Source organism: Amphiprion ocellaris, chromosome 23 (genome assembly GCF_022539595.1).
Source record: "Amphiprion ocellaris isolate individual 3 ecotype Okinawa chromosome 23, ASM2253959v1, whole genome shotgun sequence".
In the NCBI taxonomy this organism is placed as follows: domain Eukaryota; kingdom Metazoa; phylum Chordata; class Actinopteri; family Pomacentridae; genus Amphiprion; species Amphiprion ocellaris.
The window spans coordinates 10,547,467-10,568,875 of NC_072788.1; the positions used below are offsets into that span (position 1 = coordinate 10,547,467).

The 21,409-nt window shown below is 41.5% G+C and overlaps 1 protein-coding gene across 47 annotated transcripts in view; it reads right to left on the minus strand.

The window, feature by feature from the left end:
• The window catches only part of LOC111564112 (protein tyrosine phosphatase receptor type D), a 364,925-nt gene that overhangs the window by 112,624 nt on the left and 230,892 nt on the right, over positions 1 to 21,409 (minus strand). For 3 of the 47 annotated variants that reach the window (XM_055007582.1, XM_055007583.1, XM_055007584.1), the window contains exon 1: positions 18,408 to 18,815. The exons of 43 other annotated variants lie outside the window; for them this stretch is intronic. The gene's annotated coding sequence lies outside the window, so the exon portion shown is untranslated. Of the gene's footprint in view, positions 1 to 18,407; positions 18,817 to 21,409 lie in introns of those variants that run through there. One more of the 47 variants, XM_055007562.1, reaches the window with a different exon arrangement.

The window sequence follows — 21,409 nt, forward strand, 5'->3', positions numbered from 1 at the left end:
TACAATTTTACACTCAGGTCCCTTTGTGTCCCTCCAGACAACTGGTCCACTAGTAAAACAGTGTTCTAGAGACTGAAAGGCGGCATGGGTTTGTGAGATGGTGGGGAAAAATAAAAGGGACACAAGGCAGGAGAAGTGGATTTGTAGGGGTGTTAGGATGTTGCACGGCTGCTGGCTTGTGCCTCATCCCACTGTACATTCCAGTGGTGCAGTGTGCAAAACTTCACAGTCTTCAGCCAACAAAAAAACTTACAGAGATGGATGTGCAGTGTGTTCAATTGAAGAAGACCATCTCAATCCATTTTCTGTCAGCTGTCTTGTCTCGCCTCTGTGTATGTGCTTAGGCTCCTGCTGATCTACTTAATCTCTGACAGGGAGGCAGAGCTTGTGGACTAACAGCTGGGAAATCTGTGCCCCCTACTGCCCTTGCACTCCCGCCACCCACTCTTTCTCCCTCTCGCTGCCCTACCAGGTCGGCCTACTGACGGCTAATAAAAGAAGCAGCCCTCGACTGTGAACAGCTGGGTTCCTGTGATCTAACTCAGCGAGCGGCTTTCCGGGGCTTTTTTTCTCTGTGAGCAGAATAGTAAAACACATAAGAATAGCACAAGAATGGGGGGTGACAAATTCAGTACACGGAGAGGATTGGGATAAATGGGGGGGGGGATCGTAGAGTGAGAGAACAGACATAGTAGCATCCATTGGTAAGCCAGAGGAAGGGAGCTCAGTGGCTGACTTTTCCTGGGCTTTTCATGGCCTAACCAGCTAATCAATAGCACAGAGAAACACTATTTCAGCTGGCTCGCTGAGCTCTCTGTACAGAAGAAATACTCAGTGCCAACTCTGTCTCAATTTCTTTTGTTGTTGTTGCTGTATAGCATGTGATGGCAGTATTTCTTTTAATATATTAGGCTGATCCACAGGAAGTGACGTATCTCGTGCAGTGGTGAGCGTGCACCTACGCAGCAACCTGAATTGGACTGAACGCAGTGAGTGGGAGCAGCTCAAGTATGTCATTGATATTAACAAAAGAAAGCTCTGCCGTTCGTTTAGCAGGGACTGCAGCAGTTTCCGGGGTTTGGCAAATAGAAAGAAGTGGTTTTTAAAAGAATTAAATAATGAAAATGCGAGCTATAAAAAGCCAATTGAAATAGCCATCTCATTTCCATCAACTGTTAATAAAAAACAATCAGAGAGAGTAGAGGGAATGCAAGAGGCGGAGGCTCATTTTAGACACTGACCCCGCTTTGAAGCTAAATTCTTTTTAGTCTGGGAAACAGCTTTGATGCATCTTGGGGTGCAGAAGCTGCGAGGAGTGAATGAGGTCCTCCCCTCTTGGCTGTTGGCATTCCAACCTCGACAGAGACGTGAGAGTGGCAGCATCACTCTAAAACAGGGACTTCAGTCGGGGGGCTGCGATGTGATGGAGGCTTAAAATGCTGGCAGACTTAAATAGCTGCTCATATGACCCATCATGCCTGACCTATGCTCTCTTATCACACTGCTGCTCCACAGATATCTTTTCTAATTTTGCGTGTGTGGACAAGTATTTGTGCAGTGGGGAAGTTGGTGAGTATGAAAGACGATTCCAGATGCTCCCAGCTGGCTGTTGCCCAGTGAGGCTAATACACTGCTGCCTGCCTAATTAGTGCACACACACATGCACAGCCGACCCCTCCTCACCACTCGTGTCCCACTGTTTCAATGGGTTTATGGTAGGAAGAACATATGCCCCCCCTGTGTTTTATACAGGACACACATGCAGACAGCTAAACAAACAACCAGGGGCTTAATTACCTCATAAGGGAGGCCAGGGGTGAGGGCTGCTGATGAGTCACGGCGGCATAATGTAAAAGGATGTGCGATGTAGCACAGGAAAAAGTGATGCGATACTGTAAGTGCAACTGATTTGTGGATTTTGATTAAAGTGGTGACTCAGCAGCAAAAATTACGCAGCAAAAAAGATCTGTAATTGCAGGAAATGTGGGAGTCTAACCGGCTCTCGTACTATCTCAGCTGCTTCGTGCAAACACACACTCAAAAGACTCCCCTCAGCTTTTACAGTATCAGGGTGGGGTGAGGGCTTCTACACCGGCAGCTCCTCCATGTGTGTAAAAATGTTTCTTGTCAACCGCAACATAAATTGGTTCAGGATGGCATATGGACATGTGTGTGTCTGGATGTGTTTTGCCATGCTGACCCTTTCTTTAGGCCACTGAACAACAACATTACACTCCAGCAATAGCAGCACTTCCTCACAGCACAGCTTGTCAGACATTTCCTGTCAGCCTGTCAACGCTTGGCTGAGTGTGGCAATTTGACTTCTTTGTTCTTTTGTCTTTTTGATGCAAACACACAAAATGGCAATATGCATATATACCTATAGATCTGATACCTTCTTCACAGCATTGATTTACATAATTACGTTTGAAAAATCTGAAACAAAAACAAACCAAAAAAAGAGCGAGAAAAATGAAAAAAATCCCGTAAAATACTGTCAAAATGTGCCAGAACAAACACATAAAAAATTATGGAGTACTGTAAAATACAAAAACTCTAAGAAAATGTTGAACATAACAGCAAAGATATGTAAATTACTGATTTTTAGTTTATTTAAATACTGTACAAGTGATTTTTTTGGTTACACATTGTGAAAGAACAAGAACAATCAAAATCTTTGTATTTTTTTTCTGTGATTTTAAGTATTATTTGTAATTTACCAAAACAGGGAAAATTTGTAAAATAACCATTTTTTTTTCAAAAATTTTCAGTTCTTAACATACATACTTTTTTCTTTTAAATAATTGAAAATATCTGTAAAATAGTAATGCATTTTGCTTATTTGAATGTAGTTAAAAATACCACATGAAGAACTGTACAAAATCCCTGTCAAATGTTGCAAATGAATAAATTATAATTTATAGATTACAGTTTTTTGATTTAGTTGTTAATTTCAGTTTTAGACAGCTTTTTGTGCATTTGTGTAGTTTAACAGTTGATGGGTAAAATTATACTTTATCTGTTGTTTTATTGGATATTATCTGCAATTTACACAAAACAGGGACAATTTGTAAAATAACAGTAAGTTTTTCAAAACAGCTGCAGTTGAAATTTGTTAAAATAAATTAGCATTGACCAGCATCTCTGTTACTATGTGCTTCCAAAATTTTTATTTTATTTTTAAACATGTTTGTAACAAGTTCATCCCTAACAAACAAAATCTATTAACTCATTAGGCAAGATAAGATTACAGTACAGACATTGGCTACTTATTCTCAATGCTGCAAAACAGCAGGGATCTAAATAAGGAAGTATTTCTTTATCAGCATACAAAGTTGTGTCAGACCATAAAGTAAGGTCCAAGGGGTAAATGAAAACCTCAAAACAACACACATGGAACCAGAGCCAAATGAGGACATTGAAAAAAGAGGAGGGAGGTTTTGGGCAGCGAAGTGATCCCAAGGTCAGTGTAGTGGGGCCAGTTACAGAAGAGGGAGGAGAGATGGTGTGGACAGATGTCAAAAGTGATAAGCGTCAGGCCTGACAAGCTCCAGCTTGGCTATCAGTTACTACGCCGGGCACGGGGTCGGACTAGTGCCAAGACGATGCCGACACCTCTCTGTGACAATCAGTGCCTCCGGAGGTTGTGTAAAATGGCTGCCGCCATGCCAATGCATTACTGCGAGTCACTGGCTCTGCAGTTTTTGTTTTTTTATTTTTTTTCTCATAGGAAGTGCCATCTGTGAGTGACAGCGGGGCCTCAGCCATTTATTTTGAATGCAGTAAACAAAGCTGCCATTTTTGCATTTTGAGGGTCTAGATGCTTGCATATTACCACCAGCAAGGCTGTTTGTTGTCATGAGAGATATTAAACACGGTGTGATGTATACCCTTTCTCTAGCTCCATTTATCTAGTTGAATCCATGCTCTCATACAAGCATCAGTCAAGCAGTAGGACAAAATAAATCCTCATTTTCACATTTGAAAGCAGGCCGGACAAAAATCCAATACACAGGAGAGTGCTTGGTCTTGCTTTAAGCATAAAAGCTGACGAAAAGCGAAGGGGGGACATTGGGAAATAAATCAATATCGGGCCATTTACTATCATATTCTATGGTCATTGATGATCTGTCAAACCATTTATTTCAGTCTGAACTGCACACCAATATCATTTTCCAAAGAACTTTCTCTACATCCAAAACAAATAATGAATAACTCGCAAATCGATACAGTGTGCTTTATTGAGCTCGCATGCTTGATTTGAGTCTGGCACCTGGCCCAATTGTTTTTCACTCGCCAGATATCCTCTTCTCGCTCTTTGGTCTGTTTTGTATGGGGCTAAATAATCGCAAAAAGGCTCAGACCTTGAACGATGTGTGTATGTAGCAGTGTATGTAGCATTCCTGACGTGAATTAAAGTAGAAAGGCTTTTTTTTGAGGATAGCAAAGCTCTCTTGCACCCTGCCAGCTCCACTGAGTCACATATTTTAAAGAGATGAAAAACAATTTTATCAGACTGATTTGACTGTTGAATATATGGAGACTCAACAGTATGAATGAAAAACATCCGGCACCCTTGATCAGTGCCTCTCAATAGGCCTTGGGTTTTTCAATGGAATCGGCGTTGGCAGTGCCACATCGATCCGGGTCACACCCCGCTGTTACACTGAATGGGACTGAATAAAATCATCGCAGACAGACTGGGAGCTCGCCAGGGTAGGGTCAACTGTTTTGACCCCCGCCGGGAGGCCAGGCCCCATCTTCCTGCAAAAAAATACACCCCCCCCAAAAAATTGTCTGTATCAGCAGGACGCTCACAGAATCACTGCAAGAGAGGTTCCGCTAAGAAGTTCTGACTGACAGGCAAAACTAGCATTTTGTGCAGTATTTGACAGGGACGCATAACCAGCTCTTTGAGGAGATTTTCTTTCAAAGGCAAACTGGTCTCGAGCCAAATTAGTTAGCATGTGCTGCAAAATGTATAAGACACATCATGAAAGAAAATGACAGATGTGAGAGAACAAAATACCTAAAGCAGCTGCTGTATTTTATTGAAGAGAGACATTATGCCTCCCAGTTACGACTGAAAGACTGAAGCTTAAGCGGCAAAAGCTTTCTTTCATTTCCTGCCTTGATCTCACCTGGTAAAACTGGGGCATTCCTGTCTGCCTAAGTATGAACAAGCGACCACCAATACTCACTGACCCACTCAACTCCACCATCTATGAGGCCCTCTTGGGTCACGGCCTCAGTGTCACATGCCAGTGGATGAGAAAGGAATATTGATTACCAATAAACTCATTAAGAACTAAGAGAAGAGACTTTGCGCACTGACACAACACTTTGTTTCTGTCAAGACAAGGGCCACCAGTCAGATTGCTTTCTCCGATTCAGTTTACTCTTCTGCCCTTTTGAACTCATTGTTTTGCAAATGAGCCGTGGCTCCATCAACGATTTTAATATCAGCCGTCCCAAACTATATTTAAACCTGCTGGACAATTAATGTACATGAGGTAATGAAAGGAGCGTAATTCTGATTGCACTGGAATTCTGGCAGTGGTGTCTTGCTTTGGGAGACTGGCCATTATTTCACACAACGAGCAATTGATAACAGTGTCATATATCTGCTCCTCTTGTGTAGTGCATCTGTTATCCCTGATGTTAGCTGGCAGCCGACCAGCAGATCTGCTTCCATCCTGCCTGCATTTTATGTTTAATGTGATGTGAAGCTTTCAAGGTTGAGCAATCTGGCACATGACAATTAGCTTCGATTATTTTAAAATTCATCTTCTTTTTTCTTAAATTTATTTCATATTTTCTAGAATTAACAGCACCCTTGAACATCTCAGTGATTTCTGTTACAGGACATGTTTTACAAGCGAGTTCAAATTGTATTTGCGACCCCAGACAGTCATTTTCTGTCTGCTTTTGAAGCCTTGCTTGGGGAACCTTGTTTGTTGTACTTGGGATGCAGGGAATTAAACTTCCCCAGCATATCAATGATAAACTGCCAAGTTGTTGCCCCCTTTGCACCCGGCATGACGCCTCTGCACTTCAGGCCCTGGAAAGGATGTGCCTGAAGATCGAGATACCAACCGCAGACGTAGACAACTACCGTTATCACAGCTCTGCTATTAATAAGATCGCCTGCTAGCTTGTGTCCCGAGATTCACTGCTCTGTGTTATCATGCTTCGGGACAATCTAAAATGAAACAGCGCGCTGAAAATATGGTGCAACTGTGACAGGGGCTAAAAATGCGAAGAAATGTGATGGGCCATGGTGTCAGCGTGGTTAATCGAAAATAATGGCCAGCAATTTATAGTTCCCATCCTGACCAGCACTGGATGTACTGATGCAGCAGATCGAATTTTAATGTGTACATTCCATCACTTTATACAGGCTAGTGATGTTTAGGGCCTCGGCCAGACGGCACATGAATGTATGGATGGTGGTTATCATAGAGCAACAATAAACTGGGAAACACTCTAAAAACAGCACTCGGCTGTGTTGGTGCGTCTTGTTTCTGCGTGCCAGCGCATGTCATAGAACGTTGTACCACATTAGGTTGATTTGACAGTCATCTGATTTCCACCTGCGGCCGTTGTAATAAATAAACGGGAAAGCGAGAAGGAGGAGGTAAGCCTGTGGGAAATGCAAATGAAGGCCACCTGCTGTGTAGTCGAGACCGTAGGGAACGGTGTGACCCATCAGTATTTTTCCACATTTGACAAGAGTCCATCTAATCTCCCTTCCTTGTGAGCTCCTCTAACTCTGCTCCCCTGGTGCAAAACACTTGAAATGGATCCTGGGGAAAAAACAAAAATCCAGATGCCGTACAGTCCCATGATGCTTTGCTTTGTATAATGGGGTTTTGCTATCATTTAAGCGTGTTATTCTGAAATAAACAGATTTTTAAGTGTTTTGTCAAGGAGAAAAGACTGGCTTCATTACTGGTAGAATGTGATAATTGGAAGGGAGAACAAGTAGAACTTCATCAACTATGATGAAAAGTGTTCACTGACAATCTATTTATCAGGAAAATAAAGCTAAATTTGCAAACTTATGTTTCAAGACAAGAAATATCGTGAAATATTTTACTTTTCTCATCAATGAATAAAAGCTGACTACTGTTAAAAAATGAGAAATTAATTATTTTCTTATTTAAGTCTTGGTCAGTGATCTGCAGCACACAGATAGCCTTCCACTGCTCGAAATACCTGTTTAATCTGTTGTACTTCATGAAAAACAAACTTTTTAGTTGTTCTTGAGAGATGCAGATTTCCAAACTTATTTACAAATTATAATAAAATTAGACGAAAAGCAGCAACAAAACAGCTGATAAAGACTACCAACAAGCACACAGAAGCCAACATTTTCTCTTTTTATATCATAAAATAATTTTATGATTAAAAAAAAGATAAGCTAACATTAATCTAGAACCTTTAATGTAATACAGGTTTCACTTTGCTGTCATAATGGATGAGTCAGATCCAGGATTAATAATGGTGCTGCATTTAAATTGTCCGCTAAAAGTTTGAGAAAGAAGTATCGCTGTGCAAATGGTATCAATCAGTAAACAGTAATTTAGGGAAGCTAATGCTTATGCTAGTTGAGCACGATTTTGTTCAAACAGCCCGAGTTTGCAAATGAAAATGTAAACTGGATTTACTGGTGAGACTCACTGAGGCTCACCGTAGCCTGAATAATACATGTAACCATGGCAACTATAAACAAACATGGCGACTATGGCATCGTCAAAATGCCTAGAATATATAAAAAAAAATAAAAATGCAGATAAGAGAGTAGACTTTCACTGAGGACAAAGTAGGTTTAAACTAATAAAAATCAAATTAATAAAATGAAGTTGTGAGCTACTACAATTAACACTGCTGTAATCTATGCTGTTAGCTCAGGACAAGCGTGGATGTACCTGGAAAGGCTTTCAGCCGTTTTCGCTGGAGATCACAAAAGTAATGATTGAGGATTTTCATACGAGTCTGTGGGAACCGGTGCCATACACCACGGCAAGAGTTTCCGAGATCTGGTTCATTCTGTGTTGTACAGAAGTGAGCACACCACAGCTTGACTAACCAGGAAAGTGGCTCGCTATGAATGCCATTCAAAAGAGCTTCTGAACAGCAGGTCTGCATTGAAATACAGAAATTACAGATCAGCTGTGAGTCATGCTCCTCAGCATTTAGGTTTTTTATTAAACTCACTCATTAAGCTCAGACTGTATTGTCGGTTCCCTCAGCTTTGAGCACAAACACCAAATAACCACCTATAGGGCATGAGAGGTAGAAATCAGCTGCATACAATTTTCCTTTTTACACCGAGCCATTTTCTGCATTTCACTCCTGACGTCAGAGCTCTTAATGAAGACAGCGTAGCTCACTGCCGCCGCCGAGTTCTGCACAGCCAGTCTAAAGATTTTATTTCACTGCTTCCACAGCTTGCCTTATTTCACTGTGGCTTAATGAGAGTCGTTTGGAATAATAGGCTTCCATTGAACGGAGGCATCTGCATCCACACAGCTCTAAATGAGTGAGTTAATTTCCAAAGATAATCACCTCGCCTGCTGTGTTTTTATGCAGAGATGCTGTAGATTTTTAGCCTTGCATTTAATGAAGTCAGAAATTACCCCCCAATCCTGGTAAGGTAAGGTCTACAGAGGCTGAATGTGTCATTAAAATTTTCCTTTAAATCGTAAAAGAAAAAGTGTTATTTTCACAAACATGGCAATTAATTCAAGGATTTATGACACTTTCCAGTAAAAATGAGAATACAGTGAAATCTGGGATAGGACATAACATTCTTTGTTTTTTAAAAACCTCTGAATTACTTAATATTTGGTTAGTTTTGTTGAGAGCAGCACCTGGTCCAAAATGAACCAGTCATACATTAGCATGAAATCCTAATAAGGGTTTATTTCCTCCAATTATGCAATACATTTCTTAATAAAATAAACAGCAGAGCATAAATTAAAAGTGTATGAGGATGTCCTTCAATTTTGCAGCTGTTAAAGGTAGCGGTGTGGAGCCATCAGATCCATTAGCTCAGCACATAATCATCAAAACTTTCTTGCTGCAAAGAATACCTCGGCTTTACTGACTGCTTCAAATATGTCTCGTTCTGTGCTACAGAGAAATCTCGACTAGCTCGACTGAAGCATTTCATGCTGCTGTAGAGACATAAAAAGAACTACAAACGCTTTTTACATGTTTCCAAGAGCAAACAAGTGAGATTTCTTAGGATGCTTGGGTAATGAAGTCCGCTGGGACTTCCAGAGACACAATTAAAGGATGAAGTGAGCTCTCTTTTTCACTGTCTCTTCTGTCTCCCACTTTCTTCCTCTGCACTCTCTTGTTTAGTCCCAGTGTGCGTGTGAGCGTTGTCACTGATGACACAGGAGCTGTGGCGTCACGCAGTCACTGCAGATGGCAGATATTAAAAAAATAAAAAAAGGGACAGGAAGGGAGGGATCGCTTACAAACGGCGTTGGCCATTTTGACAGAGAGAAACCCTGGCCTGTCAGAACAAATGGGAAAGGTCACAAACTGTGACAATGTAGTAATGTCCCATTCACTGAACTACACTCTGCTTTATTTAACTTCCCACTTTCACGACAATGAACTTGTCTTTAAAAAAATGTCATGCCCTTTTATTCTGTAAAGGTTGCACCGGAGGCTGCCACAAGCAAGGGAGACGGAGCTGTTTATCACATTCGTTGTGTATTTATGCAGTCGGGCTGGAGAGAAGCTGTCAGTAATTTGGCAACATTTGCATTCGCTTTTCCCCCTTGCAGCTCTGTTGGAGTGGCCGTCGCAAAGAATTTATACAATATGAAAGAAACAGCAGCAGAGGTTAATTCCCTGTTGCAGTGTTACGCAGGCTGGCAATCCAAGCGGAGGAGCAAGACAACAATATGGCTAGCAGCTAGCACAGGACATCCTCCTCACAGCTTTGTGTTTAGCTTATCACAATAGATGGTCGGGACGCCTTCCAAAAAAACAGCAGAGGGTGGGAGGAAAGAGGGAGAGAGCAGAAGGAAGGGGAAGAAGGGATTGCATTGTAATGCGTTTTCATGGCTACCAAATGAACCTTTCTACAGACTGTGACACAAACAGCCAGTACTGTAGAACACACGCACACACACACACACACACACACACACACACTTTTTGGACTGTCATTGGAATGGAAATCAGCTATGGCAAAAGGAAAATCCATTTGCAACATTAAAAGCTTGAGGGGTAACGGCCAGCATCAACAGCTAAATTGCCATCCAGATGCACATTTTTTTAGAATGTGTATTAGCTGTCCTTCTGAGTTAATAGTCTCAAAATGAAACCTGCTGTAATTGATACCTTTCTTCCTTGTCTGGACCTGAAGGAAACCATCAAATATGGTTGACATTTTGAGCCATTTCAAAATAAGTCTTAATCTCACGTTCAACTACTGTCACAGTGATAGGATTTCAGTACAGAATTTTCCAAGTATTCTTTAAAAAAAAAAAAAAAAAACCCTATGTACCTGTACTGCACAAAATCATCATTGCCGATGGTGCTGTCATGTCACCCAAGATCAAACCTCTTCTCCTTTGCTCTTTGGAGATCTGATCTCAGTCTCATTTGTTGCATGACGTGGCCGAAGGAGCAAGTTATGTTAAACTTTCACACAAAAAACCAGCACTCACGCATTCCAGTTCCCATGTACAAACTCTCCCTTTCTCTTAGTTAAACACACTCAAAGCACGGTCGTGTCCAGTTACAGTGACGCTAAAACTCTCCTGGAATGTTTCTTTAGGGTAGATCGACAGGAGAACACATGCAAAGACAAGGTAGGGGTAGGTAGAGGATTAGGTGTGGCAGCTTGGGTTATCATGCCCTACACCTGACATGGACTTTCCCCTGAACAGCACGAGAAATTAGAGGTCATACAGACTCTGAAGGCTTTGTGGATTTCATGGATGGATGGTGATATTCTCCAAAGTTTGCACCTGAAAAATTTGCATGCACTGCGTGTTGCGCTACTGAAAATACTTCATTAGCCCAATGAATTAAACTGCATAATGTGGTTAGCTTATCAGTGTGGACTGTAACGCTTTAAATGTGACAGTCTAACCCATTCAATTTCCACCAACTCTCATGACTTGATGGCTTAAGCGGGCCCTTTTTTTTGTCACATGGGTAATTTCACGCCATAGCAAATCTGAACATTAAATTGTCATGATGTAGATTTGCGTTACACGGCGAGTCATGAATAACTCTGTGACTTCACAGGGTTTGGTATGTCTCATTTATTTATCCTATCCATGACTCTGAGCTATTTCTGGTATCTTTAGCCAATCTGCATGAACTTTATTTAAGAGTAACCTAAGTCTGCTAAACAACTCTGGCTAAAACTGCCTTTCTATGTTTAACTGTTGCCATCTCATCTGCCACTGGATTTGCTTATGTGCAGGGCCAAATATAGTTAAATGCTCAGTGGCTTCATAGGGCTGTAAAAGTTGGTGCATTCCTTATTTGCTGAGTTTGCGACTGGTAGAATGCAGTTATGCCTCTCTAATATTTGGATGCTGAATGTAATTGAACAAGCCGGTTGAGAAATACGTGTTTTAAGAAACAAACAAACAAACAGACAAACAAAAACTCCTTTAGCAGTCCCTGGTACCTAGGGAAATTTAAACTATAAATACATTTGTGGGGTCATGCGCGCCATAGTTTTCTAGCCTGACTAAATATAAACAAGGCCCGTCTGCACAGTGTTATCTCGATGTGATGCAACACTCCGAAACCCCTTCAAAAATAGTTCCTAAAATATACATGAAAAGGGAACGGAAAGATATACCCGTTCTCCTGTGTCGGCTGTTTGAAGACCCAAGCACAACCTTCATCTGTCATCGCTAAAATATCACAATGAGGAAAGAAATCAGGGACGGATGGCAGAAAAAAAGGCAAAAAAAGACTCATGCGTCGAATAGAGTTGTCAGCATTGCTAGCTCCACTGAAGCACATCTATATGAGCAACATTCCAACCCTAGTATGACGGAAAAAAATGACAAAATGCCGAAAAGTTTCCTTTCAGGTCTTGGCAGGTTTGAAATATGCAGGACAAGGAAACACTGCAGCTCACATTAATGTCTAATACTCGCTCATTTCTTTCCCACACAGAGCTCAGTATTCCCCCCGGGCTACCATTTGCTTTGCAAAATGCATGCATGAAATTCTTGAGACCAGCCTCCCCACGAGAGTCTAAATAATAGATTACCAACACGGCATCCAGCCTGCGCTATAACTTTAGCCCCAACTGTCTGGCCTCATTAGCGAGGGAAGTGTAAAAGATAGCCAGCTGCTAGCCCAGGTGACGGCACTCAGCTCTGGCCTTTGGCAGTAGTGGCCCACCCTAAAGAGAATATACGGCGTCTCGCTCTGTGCAATTCATCTTGTAATCCGCCTTAAAGCTGCTAAGCTTCCGTTGAAGCCAAATGAATGGTGACCAATGGCAAGAAAGATGGAGACAGAGGGAGAAGAGGGTGAAAGTTTCAGTCAGAAGCACAGCGAGGGAAGAAAAGGACTAAAATGTGGTAGACTCATCTGTGAAGAATGAAAGGTGGTTGGTTTGGGCTGTCTGGGCAGAACCAAAGGTGACCTAAGCCATTTTCATCCACTGATTGTCCCTCTTTTCTCCCTCCTTCTGCCACTCCCTCCATCTTTTTTCACTCTCTTCTCTGTAACTCTGTCTCTCTCGCCCTCTCTCTCCATGTCCGCTTCCAAATGGCAGTCATTATACCGGACATGAAAAGTCATTTTAGTTCCGCCTGGCTTCTTCAAAGCAGCTAGCTATAATTGCAGATTGAGTAGAGAGAGAATGCTGGGGTTACACAGAATTTAAACATTGACTCCTAACCTTGCAGCGATGCAGGAATTTAAATGTAAAAACAAGAAGGATAAATGAGCAATAATAAAGCCACATCAATGCCAGTCTGACCACATATGCTGCCTTTTTTTTTCATACTATGTTTCTCATGTTGCGTGTGAGGTATCCATATATGTATGAAGATCTCCCTGTGGACATGTGGGTGCCAGATATGTGAGTGGACTGGAGGTACTGGATTCCATTACAACACATGCCACTTGAAGAATTATGGCACAGATTGGGGAAACACTACCAAATTATGAAAAAATCCATCCCCTATTAAATGCATTTCTCATTCGTGAAATTGCTATGTGGCAATGTCACTGCACTTTTTAATGGAATTCTCTCCTCTTTGCCAATTCCAGTAGGAGTCTGGAAAATGCAAATAGACAACAAATATTAATCTTAATGCCCCTTGTTCTTAAGCTTCATTTAAGATAAGAGTCATTTCATTTTAGGTGTATTTTATGCAAATAATTCTCTGTGGAGCTACTGCAGCGAGAAATGCTGTGTTTTGTCTACTCTTTGTTATTTTTTACATTACTGTTTGTGTATGTGCACGTACAAGTGGTTGTGAGCTTGTGTGTGTTAAAAATTCAGCCCCAAAACACTTTACAGTCCCTGAGGGTCATATATACGTAGCTCTTTCCCAGTTTACGAGCTCGCCACCAGTCTGAGGCAAGCACCCCTCCCTTGCACTTATCTCTTGCACCCTTATATTTGGCACAGCAGGTAGCGTAATTGTTCTTGGAAAGAGCCTATCAACTAAAGCCTCCATTTTTGACTTCTTGTCACAAAGACCTTTATCATAACACCCCATTTTTGCCCAGCTCCAGACTCTAACTGCAGAGTGCTTCTGAAACAAAAAGTGTTTCAGCTAAGTCATTCCCTTTTTGATGGAGAACAGGGGAGGGGGGAGCGAGTAGATGGAGAATATAGACTGGAAAATATGTCTTCTGTATGAGACCCTCCTCACAGTCCACTCCATGAAACACAACTCCCACTAGCTCTGTTGCGAGCAGAAACAAATTCTAAAACTGTCATACTTTAATTGAAATTCCATCACTTGTGTGGCTGCTATTGTGGAATAATTTGATAAAGCTGTGTGACATGAATGCACAGAGCCGCCCGCCACTTCCATTTCTTCCCCCAGCTTTTATTTCCTCATTCTGCCGGTTATTCAAATGAACCTCAGTGGATTCTGCTCTCAGCCTTTCCAAAAATTAAGATAAGAGGAAATGAGACAATGGGAAGGGCATAAAAAGAAATAATGTTTTGGGTTGCAACACAATCAGAATGAAGTCCTTAAAAATATTACCAAGATCCTGTTTTATACCCCATCACCTTCATTATTGCAATATTTGAGACCAGAATTATTGTGTTTCACTTGCAGTCTTTGGTTTTCTTATAATTAGCCCCAACTCCCTCATAGTGCTATTAGTGACAGGCTGTTTCTAGTTGATCCAAAATAGAGGTCAAGGGCAGAATTAGAATCCTCTACCAGTGCCACTGACCCCGATCCAGATCCATACCAGCATACTCCCTCCCCCCTTCTGTGTCTTCACAACTGGCTACAGGCGTTTGGCATCCATCATATCTCCTGAAACCCAATCTGCAAGCAAAGGACAGCTGCGGGAGAAAAGCAGTCCTCCCTGTTTCTGTCACATCACTGCTCCCCCCTATATGCAAAGCCTGGGGGCAGAGCCGCGAGGCGAAGCATTCCCAGTTAAACATGTTCAAAGTGACACGGTTCTTTTTTGTGTCATAATACATACAAACATGAATTTAACAAAGGAAGATGCATGTAGTGAAATCAGGATGAAAGAAGAGCGAAGGAAGGGGACTCCGTTTTACGATGCTTGATTTTGATGAGACTCATTTGAGATGGAGAGGGCTGTAATAGCGGGGCGGACAAAGAAAACAGGAGTAACAAACATGGAGAATAAGAGTAAACCGAAAAGAAAAAGCTCAGCTATAGGCCTGTATTCCCTCCACTGCCAGATAATATTTATGCCTCAGCTTTCTGCCCTGACAGGGTGATGGACAGTAGAGGTGATTTTGCCTGGGCGTGAAAATAGGCTTCTTATTATTCCAACCCAGTGGCAACTTGAATATCAATAAAAACTGCTAGCGTTCCCCTATGTGTAAAACCAATGCCCCGTAGCGGTGGTTTTTATCAAGCAACCCACCCTTGACGCTAGTTATGCAGTAGTAGAGGTTACGGGAGGAAATGCTTGCCAAGTAAATAAGTGAGTGAAGCGATTGAATAGAGGGGAAAAACACTGCGGGACCGGGGCCAAAGTGAACCAAGGGTAAAGTCATGATCACTTCATTATGCCGCGGTGCAGCTCAGTGTTGTGCGAAATCAAACTGCTTTCTCATTTGTCACAATGCATCAAGCTGGCCTCTGTGAAGTGGGTTTTGTAGGGGCAGGAGGCCCCTGACGCACAGGCACACACATGGGTTGATTAACGTGAGGAGATCTAACTACACAGTGCACGGGATGCATACATGCATGTACAGTGTAAAGCAGACATACAAACGCTAATGTGACACATGAAAACACTTGCTACAATTTTTTTCCCCACAGTATGACATCTACAAAACTTCTCTCCTTCATCCACCAGCCACCCACCCTCCCAGCGAGCCAGCCAGCCTGCCAGTCAGTCAGTGGGTAGCCGTTGAGGGCCATTGTTGGCACAAAATAAGCTAGAATACACCCACTGGATTACAGAGGGCAGGCAGCGAGGGGGGTGATTGCTAACAGACCTATTGGCACTCCATCTCCTCCAGTTCCAACACCACGGCGCCTGATAATTGTGGCCTGTGTGTTTACGTATCCATTTTTGTAATGTAAGTGTTGATTTCTCATTCCACACTCGTAATAGGGGCCCTGGCCTTGGAATTCCTGAAGTAGTCCTCACACACACACACACACACACACACACAGGCAAAGGCACACGTGTACACACAAAATGATAGAAAACAAACTTTTTTTCTCCCTCTCTCTCTCTCTCTCTTTTCTCTCGACTCTTCAAAATAAACCAGTGAGTCAGAGCTACTTGGCTGTGCTGAGACAATGGGACTGTGAGGTGCAGGCACACTTGTTCATAAGAGGGCTTGGCTTTACGCCAGAGAAGGACTTGGATAAGGAAATATTCAAAGCTTCCGTAGTCCTTCCAAATGCTTCTTTTCAAACTAGACACACAGTTGTCATTGAGCTTTTATCAATGAGCTTCACATTTAACTAACTTGGGTAGCAGAAACCACAGCCAGGTAAATGCACACTGGAAAAGAAACAAAAATAAGAGACATATATCTGTAAGACATTTTTGATTTCACTCTACGACTTAGTTTTGAAAGTACCCCGTTGTCCCTTCCAGATACTGTCAAAAATCTAGTTTATGATTTCAGAATGTGCTCCAGGCACTAAAAAAAAAACAACAAAACAAACAAACAAAAAAAAAAAAAAAACAAAGAAAAGGGGTAGATCAGGAGGCACAAACAAAAAAATGGCCTAAGTCCTTACAGGCACTTTCTAACCTCTTGTACCATTTTTCAATTTAATGGCTTGCATGCCATGAACTATTTGTATCTTTCACACATCCACAACACACACACATTTAGGTGAACAGCACACAAAGGCTTGACTCCTTTCCCCTTTCAATTCCTCTACACTACAGCACACCTCAACTTTTTCACAATTTACTTTGAGATTTTTCTCCCAGGCTTAGTATTTTTTGGAGGATTTGGAAAAGGCACAAGGTGAAGGATGAGGGTTGGAGTGAAGATGGCCGCGTCAGTGGCGCTTTTTCGATGACTGAGACACTTTGTTCCCTTCAGCGACTTTGGATGGCAGCACTTAAAACTGAGCATCCACCTCGGCGCATATCCATTTTGCCTTCTCTTTTGAGTGCTGCTGTCGCAACAGCAAAATTGGAAATCGAATCTGTGGTGACAGCGTTAATTGCACTGTGTCAAAATTGGGCGAGTGCTAATTGTTGGAGCTGGGAACTGTAAAACATGGGAGACAGTGGAGGTGCTGGGGTCTGCTATACCAGAGTGCTTACTGGCTGTAAACTTGGAATCGCTTGAGCAAACACACGATTTACATGTTAAAACAGACACACACACACACACACACACACACATTTACTGGGCCTTCAAACGCCTCAACAGCCTACTCCGCCTTTGATTACTGCCTTCTCATTTAGCTCAAACATCAATATTACTTTGTCTATGGTGAGGGGAAAAAAAGCTATTCGTGTGAAGTGCTTTCATATAAATATTTCTCACACCATAATGCCACATAAAATGAAATTCTGGTTCCAAAATCATAAATTTTTCCAAGCTGATGGACACATAACCAGTTATTTTGTGAGCTTTAGAAACTTACGTATGTTCAAATTCTAAAATACACCTAATATAAAATATTTTTTTCTTTAAAAAAAGATGAAAAAAAGGCTTTGCATTGGCACCTAAAACCCAATCTTCATGGCTTGTAGTCCCTCTCTACTCCATTCTCCTCACTGGCTGGAGAGAATGAGTCCCCTAGTGGCCCAACTGGCACACTGAGCACAGGTGGAATTCACTTCTACTGGAAATAAAGGTTCACTTTCACCTGATTGACAGAACCGTTGCGTGACTGACCGACTCTGCGCCTGTCTGACTGATATGCTGCTGCTTAAAAAAAAAAATAAATATGCGAGCTCCTTAACAAAAAAAGCACAGTCAACTTTAAACCGCCCCTGCTAAAATAAAAACGCGTTCTAAAATAAGACACACACAAGATGAGGGATCTCTAGAGAGTTGCAGGAATGCACTTTGAAAAATTCTTCACAATCCACTCGCCGGGAAAAGGCTTCCACAACTCCAAAAATGATGCACTAAATGAACTGTATTTAGCCCGCATGACAGTGCCACAGCTTGAAGGGAGCTTCAAATAACGTGTGAGCTGGTATTTTTGAGAACATAACGGGAGACAAACAGAGACTAGGCTGCTCAGAACGCAAAATGAAGGCAATTAATTTATATTTATAGCGAGATGTCGCGACAAATGACAGATTTTAATGTGGGTTGCCTCAACACCAAGCGCACACCATGGCGAAATTATTCCACCTGCACGTTCACGGATCTTGTGTATATGCAGACATATTCAAAATAGAAATTAGACCAGTAAACGAAGGGTCTCTTTTATATAAATCAGGGCGTTATTTGTGCTGTAACTGGCTCTGAAAGCGCGACTCTCGCTAACGAAGGCTGCGCGCATCCATGCTAATAACAATAATCTGTGCGTAAAACCATCATAAGCGCATAAATAAATAATAAATATCCCGAAACCGCACACAAGTCTGCATGCATTCGGAGAATAAATCCAAATGTGTAAGTCATGTGTTCGAACCAACTTCGTGAGGCTCTAACGCACACCTGAAATCACTGCGGCAGCCACTTCACTCCACAAACTCACAGGCTCGTCCAACAATCTTACCTTATCACCATTTTTGTGGTCAGTTTGGAAACTCTCCTGTTATTTTGTCTGCGTAAAGAGAGTTTATTTTTGTCTTCTTCTTTTTTTTCTTTTTCTTTTTTACATCCAGTAATAGCAGTCGAGTCCTGGAGAAATAAAGGAAAGAAATCCCGTCCGCTGATTCTTCCCTTTCTTTTCTTTTTTCTCTCGCTCTTGTGTCGTTTTCTCTTCTTTCCACCCCTCGAGTTTGTCCGTCACCAACGTCGGGGAGATGGGGCGAAAACCACGCACATGGGGCGTGTGTTTGGGTATATTCTCAGGGTTTTGTCTTGTGTTGTTGCTCGTTAGATCTTCATTGAATTGAACGTGGCGAGACTGTGGTTGTGTTTGGAGAGTGCGGAGCGACTGGGACGCACAGCCCTCCCTCTGCCTCCCTCCCTCTCTCGCTCTCTCTTTCTCGGTATGTCTGTCTGTCTCTCTCTTTGCCGAGCACGAACTAAGACTGTGCGTCTGTGTGTGTGTGTGTGTGGAAGGGGGGGATTGCTGGTGGTGGGTGGGGGTGACGTCACTCAGCGAGGTCCCACTCTGCCAGCTCTCCTGGATCAACTTCCACTGTAGTCCACTGTAGGAATGTGCACTTGGACGTGGCTATTTTAGAGGAAGATTTGTGTTTGACACAGACGTGGGAATATGTTTGGGTCTGACCTGCTAATTATTTTCAGATGGACAAGCCGTGAGAATAAGGACGCAGAGTGTCAGGACATGTGTGTGGGGTTATTTTACACTTTAAGATGTGCTGTCATTTAAAGTAATAATGGGCAAACCAGGGAAAGACGCTCTCTATATGACTAGGGTCTATTTTCTTTAAGAAGAAAAACAAAAAACAAACAAACAAGTGTGTATATATACATATACACTCTCAATCAAAAGTTTGGATACACCTCATTTAATGTTTTTTCTTTGTTTTCATGACTATTTACATTGTAGATTATCACTGAAGGCATCAAAACTATGAATGAACACATATGGAACTATGCAGTAAACAAAAAAAAGTGAAATAAAACAAAACATGGTTTACATTTTAGGTTCTTCAAAATAGCCACTCTTTGATTTCTGCTTTGCACACTCTTGGCATTCTCTCGATGAGCTTCATGAGGTTGTCACCTGCAACGGTTTTCCAACAGTTTTGAAGGAGTTCCCAGAGATGCTGAGCATTTGTTGGCCCTTTTGCCTTCCCTCTGCCGTCCATCTCATCATCTCTCATCTCAAACCATCTGGATTGGGTTCAGGTCATGTGACTGTGGAGGCCAGTTCATCTGATGCAGCATCCATCACTCTCCTTCTTGGTCAAATAGTCCTTCCACAGCCTGGAGGTGTGTTTGGGGCCATTGTTCTGTTGAACAATAAATGATGGTCCAACTAAATGCAAACCGGATGGGATGGCATGTCACTGCAGGATGCTGTGGTAGAAATGCTGGTTCAGTGTGTCTTCAATTTGGAATACTTCTCCAACGGTGTCACCAGCAAAGCACCCCCACACCATCACACCTCCTCCTCCATGCTTCATGGTGGGAACCATGCATGTAGAGACCAAGAAAAAGTGGGTGGAACCAAAGATCTCAAATTTGGACTGATCAGACCAAAGCACAGATTTCCACTGGTCTAATGTCCATTCCTTGTGTTTCTTGGCCCAAACAAATCTCTTCTCCTTGTTGCTTTTCCTTAGTAGTGGTTTCTGAGTAGCTGTTTGACCATAAAGGCCTGATTGGTTCAGTCTCCTCTGAACAGTTGATGTAGAGATGTGTCTGCTACTAGAACTATCTGTGGCATTTATCTGGACTCTACCTCTAGCACTTGGTGATACGTTCAAAGTTTTTGCAGTTTTCTGGACTGACTGACCTTCAGTTCTTAAAGTAATGATGGACTGTTGTTTCTCTTTACTTAGCTGATTGATTCTTGCCATAATATGGATTCTGACAGTTGTCAAATAGGATTGTCAACTGTGTACCAACCTGACTTCTGCACAACACAACTGATGGTCCCAACCCCATTAAGAAAGCAAGAAATTACACAAATTGACCTTGACAAGGCACACCTGTGAAGTGAAGACCATTTCAGGTGACTACCTCAAGAAGCTCATGGAGAACATGCCAAGGGTTTGCAAAGCAGTAATCAAAGCAAAGGATGGCTACTTTGAGGAATGTAAAATATAAAACATGTTTTGACTTATTTCATACTTTATCCGTATGTGTTCATTCATAGTTTTGTTGCATTCAGTGAGAATCTACAATGTACATAGTCATGAAAATAAAAAAAAAACATTAAATGAGAAGGTGTGTCCAAATTTTTAACTGGTTGTGTGTGTACGTATGTATGTGTATATATATGTATATATATGTGTATATATATATATATATATATATATATATATATATATATATATATATATATATATATATATATATATATATATATATATATATATATATATATAAAACAACTGATCACCACTTCATTATAAAACCAAAGATAAATTCTTACCCCAAGGGAGTAGATTTATCATTACTAATTTATTGCTTTTGAATAAAATAAACTTTATTGTGAAATGTTGATGTTGTTCTGACATTAACCTCAACACAAATGTTTGTTAACATATGCAGAGATCATTTTTGATTTTTTCCTTGAAACTGTTCATTTCCAATTAATTTTGAATTCATCAACATGAGAGAAATCATAGTTACAGCAATTAAAACTTTACTATACTTTATTGTCACAAATTTTTAAATTCCTGACCTAAAAATAATGTCAAATCATCAATCAACAGACATGTTAAAAAAATCTGACCTAGTTGGCTAATGCTACAGCAAGTTAATGTAGCCTAACTTAATAATAAAACATAAATTCAGCTAGTTAGCCTTGCCGATTGATTAAAATACATTAATGCATCTCACCTTGGTTTACAGTGGTGTATACATAAAACCCAACTTACACAATTTTCTGGTAAATCGCACATGTCACAGTAG